General features: G+C 43.6%; 1 long non-coding RNA gene across 2 annotated transcripts; it reads left to right on the top strand.

Moving 5' to 3' along the window:
• The first annotated feature begins 4872 nt into the window (after positions 1–4872).
• On the top strand, positions 4873–6587 carry LOC148852725 (uncharacterized). 2 transcript variants are annotated; one of them, XR_016098719.1, is made up of 3 exons: positions 4873–5173; positions 5272–5343; positions 5426–6587. It is a non-coding gene; the product is annotated as an uncharacterized LOC148852725 (long non-coding RNA). The 2 variants fall into 2 exon arrangements; XR_016098720.1 differs by having other exon boundaries at positions 5254–5343.
• Positions 6588–8045: the final 1458 nt, after the last annotated feature.

The raw sequence follows: 8045 nt of genomic DNA, 5'->3' as shown, positions 1-8045 counted from the left end.
AAAGATTTGTTGGATGCTGAGGATAAATTACAAGATAAAGGAGGGAATGACACTACAACTGATGTTTCACCTAAAGAAGATGACCAAAGTCAAGTCGATGGAGATGCAAGTGGAACTTAAAGAAAAATTCTGGTCAATATTTTTTGTGTGCTCAATCATTATGTGGTATTTTTTTTTTAATTATTATGAATTTTGTTTTTTTTATTTTATTTAAATTATTTGTTATTTTTTCAATAATGTAATTGTATTATATTTTTTATATTTTATTCCATATTCCATATTTCATTCATCCATTAACCATTGTATTGTTCAATTTTAAATGAAATAAAATTCCTATTTTCTTCAATTTATTGTCCATTTTGTATTTTGTTAGGTACTTTTTCATTTCTTTGTTATATTTTTTTCCAACTTATTCCCAATTGAAAGTTAAGTATATTAGTTTTAGTTAACAAAAAAATAAAAAAAAATCAAAATGTTAAAAAAACCATAAAAAAATAGACTGGCCTAGGCCCAAGGTCCAACATGTAGCCTAGCCCGGCATGGCCCAGGCCCGCGATTCAACATGACATGACATGGACCATGGGCCATGCCAAGCCAACACCCTAAATTATCACAAGGGAGTGTAGCATGGCATTGCATAGTCTGCATGTGGGAAGTGCCATGCTAGCCCAACATAGACCAATTTACACCTCTAGCCATAGTTGTGGGGCTGGCCTCAACTCCCCTTTCTTCATCGCTAGAGGATAGTATTTCCACAAATTTTAGTCTAGCTCTTTATGTATTGATAAGAACATTAGAAGCACTTTCGTCTTTGAAGAAGAGGTGCTCCCAACATCAAGAGCCCTCATCTTTGGTATAGTCTTTTCCCTAGAGGGCACCTTCCTCTTTGGCAAAAGAGGAATTTTGGGCTTAGTAGTCTAAACCCACCTAGGCCTTTCACCCTCCCCCTTCCTTTTCTTCTTTTGTGTTGGGGAGATAGCACCCTCACCCCTAACCTCCTTTGCCTTTCTCCTCCCACCTTGTCCCTTCCTCCCCACCTCACTACCTTCTAGGGGAGCAAATGCTTGCCTTAGGTGAGGGTCCTGTGAGTGGTGTAGTGAGGCTAAGTGTAGTGGTCTCCTTGAAAAATGAAGGAAGGTTGGAAGCAAGAATAGGATAAGGACTTCTATTGATAGAGTCATGTGTTCATTATGTTCCATGCTTCCTTTTATAGGGAAAGATCCTAATGTCTAGAAAGGGATGATCCAAAAGAGTTTGATTCCCATTTAGAAAGGGAATCTTCAATTCGGTGTCAGTTGTCTAGGGGACACTACAAGGGGTTCACCATGTGTCTTATATGATCTCTCTAGGATGAGGTTTCCTTTCATTTGAGGATTCTCGTAATACACGTATTCTACTTCCTTTTGCAAGTTTCCTATACTTACGGGGCATGGATGATGTCAGTGATAGTCTTACATGTCTTTCTTAATCCTACCCAGTGTCCTATCACAAAAGACATTGGCTAGTTGTTGTATTTTCGTTTGTCACCGATTTTCAATGGCTCTGAGCGCATTGCAAGCTCGCGATGGCTTTAGGCTCATTGCAGGTTCATGGAAACCTCGAGTTTGTCATCGGTATTGTGGCTCACGATGGCTTTACGCTCATAGCAAGTTTGTGCATGCTTTGAGCTCATCACAAGTGTGTACATGCTATGAGCTCATCACAAATCTATGCCAAGTTGTGAACTCATCACAGATGTTTTTGTATCATTGGTTTAGTACCTTCTATGCCATTGTAGTCATGGTGAACAACATATACCTACAATTAGCCCCTGCTTATTGGTAAGTGTGAGCTTATCAATAAGCATTTGTGTCATTGATTAGGTTTGGTAGTCTATAGCAGCATAAAGAATTTGTTTTGAGTTATGGGGTTATTGCATTGTTGGTTCATTGTTTTAAGACTAGAGGGGTTTTGTGGAAAGTCATGGGTGTCACTATTTCTGGTTTTGCAGCCCCTCATGGCTTTCAACTGAGGGTTTCCTGGCAGGGAACATGCACTCATTTGGTTGGTCTGTGCGAGCATCCTCATTTTTGGAAATGGCACATGGCTGGTGATATGCTATTAATTTGGGTAGATTATTATACCCCCTACTTATTGGTAACTGAGAGCTTATCAATAAGCATTTTCTATCCTTGATGTATTCTGGTATTGTTTGGGCAATGTGTATGGGGGCTGTTATTTGGAGTACATCCTCCACTCGGTTGTTGCTTTTTATCTAAGGATTTCGGTATCGGCTGTTCTAGCTACTGGGGTTGATTGATTATATATACTCTGTCCCTATCTTTTGACAAAGTGCTTTCTATCGAGAAACATTTTAATGATTTGATCATCTGGCAAAACTCAGAGCCCCCTTGTTTCTCTATAGGAAGTATTTTGTCAAAAGATATTTTTAGGTTAGGGTTTGATTTTCAGCCCCCTATTTCTCAATGGAAAGTGCTTTGTCAAGAGACAACTCTAGCGTGTGATTAGATTTTCAGCCCCTCTATCTTTTGGAAAAGCACTTTCTGTTGGGAAATGTTTGAGCCTTTTGGCGGGTTTCTCAACACCATGTGCATTAGTGGGCATGCTCAGTTCCTAGATGTTTGTGTATATTAGCATGTGGAGGGTGGTCTTTCCCTCTCCATTTTTAGTGTTGCTACATTATGGTGGAGGGTTATCCGTTATGTGTGTGGCATGTTATTTTCCATGCTTCACATATAGTTATCGATTTGCATTCATAATTAACAGGTCACATGCTTATCGGGATTGGTGGTTATCTAATTGAATTGGCAGCTACATCATTGATTTAAATCTGTCTGTTGGGTGTCCCACCCTTTCATAAGGGCAGCAGTGTAATTGTAATAGCCAGTTTCTTGGTTGTGCATCGGCGGGTGACTGATAATCATTCCCTTTAGTCTCCCACAATGCTGTTTGTGCTGCCAGACCCTTGTGGGGTTTCTATAAAAGGAATGACATTTGGTCTATTGTTGTGTCTGCTTTGGCATTGTTGTTTCACCTTGTTTTGTTTTCCTGCTTCCTTTCGTTTTTTTGTCCCTCTTTTCTACCAATGGCTCCCAGTGGACAGAAGAAGGTCATGAAGTTTGACTGTCCCTTCCTTGATTTTGTAAGGGACATTGACACCACGAAGCTTCTTTCAATGTACGAATTTGCTAAGGTGGCTGATGGCAGGAAGAGTTTTTGGCCCCCGATGCTGCAATCCAGGGGAAGGATAACAAATATGATGCCATGGAGGCGAAGGAGATGATTGTTTTTGTACGGTCGTATGGAGCACACCATTTCTTTTAGGTGCCACAAACCAAAGACAGATGCAAATCTCTAGTGAATTTCTCGACGTGGGTGCATTTCATACCGGAGAACCCCATGTACTGTTGGTTTCTCCATAGCACTGGGATATTGAGGTTTGTGGATTGACCTCCCTGGCAAAGAAGGGCTTAGTTACATGATGCTACTCCTCTCCCACTGGTGCTGTCGGGCGCATACATTCGTCGGTGCTTTTGGCGTCACTGTAGAGGATGTTTCTGCCCTACTCGTGCTTCCTTTGGGTGATGCTATTTCCACCCACCATCTCCAATATGCTGAGTCTATCCCCAGCAATTTGTCCGAGTTGTACACAGAGTTGGTGGAGGATATCAGTATTTTCAAGGCATTTATCGAGAATCAACTACTCGTGGGAAGTGGCCTCTTGATGCCTGGATTGCCTTCTAGTTCAAGGGCAAGAGTTCGCCTGATGTTATGGTCTGAAAGGCCAACAACCGGTGCCACCTTGCAGCATTTATCCTCTACATTGCGGCATGGTTTATATTCCCTAGTAATCCCAATTACAGCTTTCACACCGTGTTAGTTCCTTTTTCCGTTCTACCGACCTGCAGACATTAGCTTCCATTGGCCTCCATGTTCCTTGGCTATCTATACGACAAAATGGATGAGACAGTCCACTGGACCATGGACCCAAGCTGCAAGCGCCACTCCTATTACATCTTCTCCCCATTCCTTTTTTTTTTTTTGTGAGTGTTTTCAATTGAGCATCATTTCCTGCTGACTATCACGACTGTCAATTAGCATGGTGACTGTGGGGGGTGACAGAATTGAGGATGTCTCCCTCGATGTGTGTCGTGGGAAACAGTGGCTCAATGCCAAGAGGGAGAGGCAGTTTGGGGTTGCTGAGATTGAACTGAAGTTTTCTTCGTTGGACCGTTTTATTACTCGTCCATATGCTCAGCCAGTCTACCACGCTATGCCTTTCTGTGTCAGAGTTAACGTCCCCGAGGGTGGTGACCAGCAATGTGTTGTGGATGCTGAGAACCCTGTTGTTCGTGCTGTGTGCCTAATTATGTGGCCTGCTCTGGTTGCCTATTTCGATTGTGCCGGAGAGCCACAAGTTACGGCATATTGCCCTAATCGTTTCCTCTGCCAATTTGGATATGATGATATGGGTTCACAGTTTTTGAGGTTAGGAGGCGATGATGCTTTTTGGCAGCGTCATCACAGCCCGGAATTTCCTAGTGTTACTCATTTTCCACTAGTCAGCTTTAGACGTGTGGAGGTTCATGGTTCCATTCGCCTGAGCTATTTATGTGCCCTTCTTGGCAGGCTACAGATGTTCATGGTGACCGAGCCCCGCGCACGACATGTGATGGCCTTACCACCGGGCCATGCAGCTGAGCAAGGTGGAGAATTCCTTTTGGAGGTTGGTGGTCCCCGGGTAACCTAGGTGTTTGTGGAAGAGCAGTGTTCTCTGGGTGCTGACCACAAGGGCAAGCGACCTACGGTTGAGCAGGGTGAGAGCAGTCACCTTGTTGTACATAAGAAGCATAGGATAGATAGGATTTCTCATTCCTTTTTTCCATCGATAGCGAGGCTCATCGATGATTCGGTGGTCGTGTCTGACATGAGGGTGCCCCAAGCAAAGGTACGGGTTGTTGCTAATGAAGGAATTGCAAGGGAACATTCCATAAATGTTGCTTAGGATATTCCTGATTCTACGCCTAAAGTGCGGGAGAACAATGACACAGAGTCGGTGCAGTTGGCGGTTCCTATTACATCGGCTGCTATTGTGGAAGTTCTCGTCACCGGTGGGCAGGTGAAGAAGATGGATCCCTGTGTTTGGAGAAAGGAGCCAAAGGCTTCTGAATTGGTAAGTGTACTTGATATTTGATTCAATTCATAATTCGATTAGTATTTTCTTTTATTCTTTGACTAAATGTATAGTTATAGTCATTCGTGTTGAAATAGGTAGAGGTTGGGGAGGATCCCCCTGTGGTTGTCGCCTCACAAGTGTCGTTTGAAAGCGTTGTGGATAAAGAGGTGTGTGTAAGCATATTGTGTGTTCAATCTTTTTCTATATTGTTTTGTTTATGTTCGTGATGCCCTGCTCATTTTGCCACAGGGAGTGTTCGATATCAACTTGGCTAGCGAGCCTGTGGCACCTACCATTAGGCATTTAATCGAAGATTTGAAGTCTCTTGAGCCTCTTGTCGAAGAGCGAGTGTTCAAGACATTGGCTGAGGTGTTCATTAGGAAATCATCGCTTGTGACGAGGATGCCATGCCTACTGACGTTAGTGTGAATGCTGAAGCCATTGTTGCAATATCAAGGGAACCCCCCAGGGGTCTTGTAGCCAGTGAGACTGTGGATGCACCTATTGTAGGTGAGTCTAAATGTAGCTAGGAAACTTCCCCTGCAGAGCATGTGGCATCTAATGTCCATGGGGATGTCTCTGTTGTTCAGCTATCATCATTTGAAGTTCTAGTAAACCGTCCTGAACATACTGAAGTTACATCTAAGTCGGTTCAGGTGGATGTTGCCGATTTGGCTTTGCAGTCCGGGGATTTAACTCTTGTTGAAGAGCTTGCAGGGGTGGTGCGCCAGGAACTGAAAGACCATTATAAGAGGGAGGAACTTGTGCCTTGGGTTCTCAATGTTTGATCCTGTCATCGTTCAAGGGGTTTGTAAGCGGGAGCAGTATGTCATGTCACACAATGTTTCTAAAAGGGTGTTGCTGGTCATTCAGAAGAGGTGGTTGCCCTCTACTAAATTCCCACCTATGGTTATGAGTGCCTCTTTGAACACTATAGCAGGTATGATGAACTCGATCAAGTCCCGTCCAATAGACGAGCTCTCATGGTCTCGGTTTGCCCGATGGTTGAAGACATGCATGTCATTTGCTACGATGGGCTTCAATATGGAGCGGATTAAAGAGCGGATGGTTTGTGTGGCACATGTTTTTGGAAGGCGGGATATAAAGAATCTAGACCGTTAACTATACAAGCCTCTGATGATCTCCATAACCGTTTGAAGGTTCTCTAAGCGTATATCTCTAAGACTGAGGAGAAGTTGGAGGCCCTACTTGATGAGACTACTCGGCAGCAGAAAGTGCTATCGCAACTTCGGGAGGAGGAGCAAGAGATTATCGAAATTCAGACGCAGCAGCAAAGCTTAGAGAAAATATTGTTAATGAGGAAGGAATGGTTTGATGATTAGAATATTTCCTTTTTGATTTTTGTCACGGTTGTTATCCGCTTGGGCTATACGTGATGGGCTTTTGTTGTTGTGGGTTGTGTTAAGTGTAGTATATATCATTAGTAGACTCATGGGTGACTTAATAAGTTTCGTTTTAGGGTGATCATCCCCTAAGTTGCGTCCTGAGTCCCCATTGGCCTTAATTGTGTGTCTTAATTGTGAGCCTGGAACCTTTAGAGCACCAAAGTGTTTAATTGGTGTTGTTAATAACTAGACGATGCTAAAGTGATAGAAAAGATTTTCGTAAACGATTTGTAAGGCATTGCAATACCATCTTTGCAATGGGGTATGTGTGCTGATCCTAATATGCGAAGTTATCATGGGATATGGTGAAACATCTGTCTCAGGTGTATATTCTCTTGATGGGATATGTAGTTAGAAAATGATATCTGATTGTGTGCATGTACTTAGTCATGGCGGGTTGTTGATTTGTCTCTGCCTAGAATATTGTTGTTTGATTATTCCTAGTGTTATCCAAGTTTGCAATTAGGAACATTATGTTCCCACTTGTGGTGTTAGTAACCAACGCCAAAGTAGCTCCTAGAGTTGCCAAGGTATGTGAATTGCTCATCGCAGTTCCAGGGTCTACCAATTGTAGTTAAACTATGTCATCACACTTTGGAATGCTAGGTTATATGCTATATACCACCATTCCTAGTGTTGTTGTAGCCTTCCTGGATTTCCCAAGGAATGTGGCATTGCGCCTGTGGTGCCAAGGACTTTATGGGGTTGTTAGGGCATATGACATCGCTTTTGGGATTGTCAAGGCCTTCTTGGGGTTTCCAGGGCATATAACATTGCACATGGGGTTGCTAGGGCCTTCCCGGGGTTGTCGGGACATATAACATCACTCCTGGGGTTGCTAGGGCCTTCTCTAGGTTGCTAGGGCATATGGCATTGCATCTGGGGTTGCTAGGGCCTTCCTAGGGTTGCCGAGGCATATGACATCACTCCTGGGGTTGCTAGGGCCTTCCTGAGGGTTTCCAAGGCATATGGCATTGCACCTGTGGTTGCCAGGGCCTTCTTGAGGTTGTTGGGGCATATGGCATCGCTCCTGGGGTTGTCGGGGCCTTACCAGGGTTGTCAAGGCATATGGCATTGCACGTGAGGTTACTAGGGCCTTCCTGGTGTTGTTAAGGTATATGGCATCGCTCCTGGGGTCGCTAGGGCCTTCCCAGGGTTGTCAAGGCATATGGCATCGCTCCTGGGGTTGATAGGGCCATCCTGGGGTTTCTAGGGCATATTGCATTGCACCTAGGGTTGCCAAGGCATTCCCAAGGCTGCTAGGGCATATGGCATCACTCTTGGGTTGCCAAGGCCTTCTTGAGGTTGTCGTGGAATATTTCATTGCACAAAGCATGGTTAGTAAATCAAGATAAATCAGAGAGGAATTGCACAATTGCAAAGGGAACATAGTATGATTCATTTGTTTGGAATCAATCTCATCTACAAAAGTAACATAGTATAATCAGACAGGAATTACACAT

Source organism: Nelumbo lutea, chromosome 5 (genome assembly GCF_056320005.1).
Source record: "Nelumbo lutea isolate HS-2025 chromosome 5, American lotus-T2T, whole genome shotgun sequence".
NCBI classification, from domain to species: Eukaryota; Viridiplantae; Streptophyta; class Magnoliopsida; order Proteales; family Nelumbonaceae; genus Nelumbo; species Nelumbo lutea.
The sequence above is the reverse complement of the archived record's forward strand: the minus strand, read 5'-3'. Positions and strand labels throughout refer to the sequence as shown.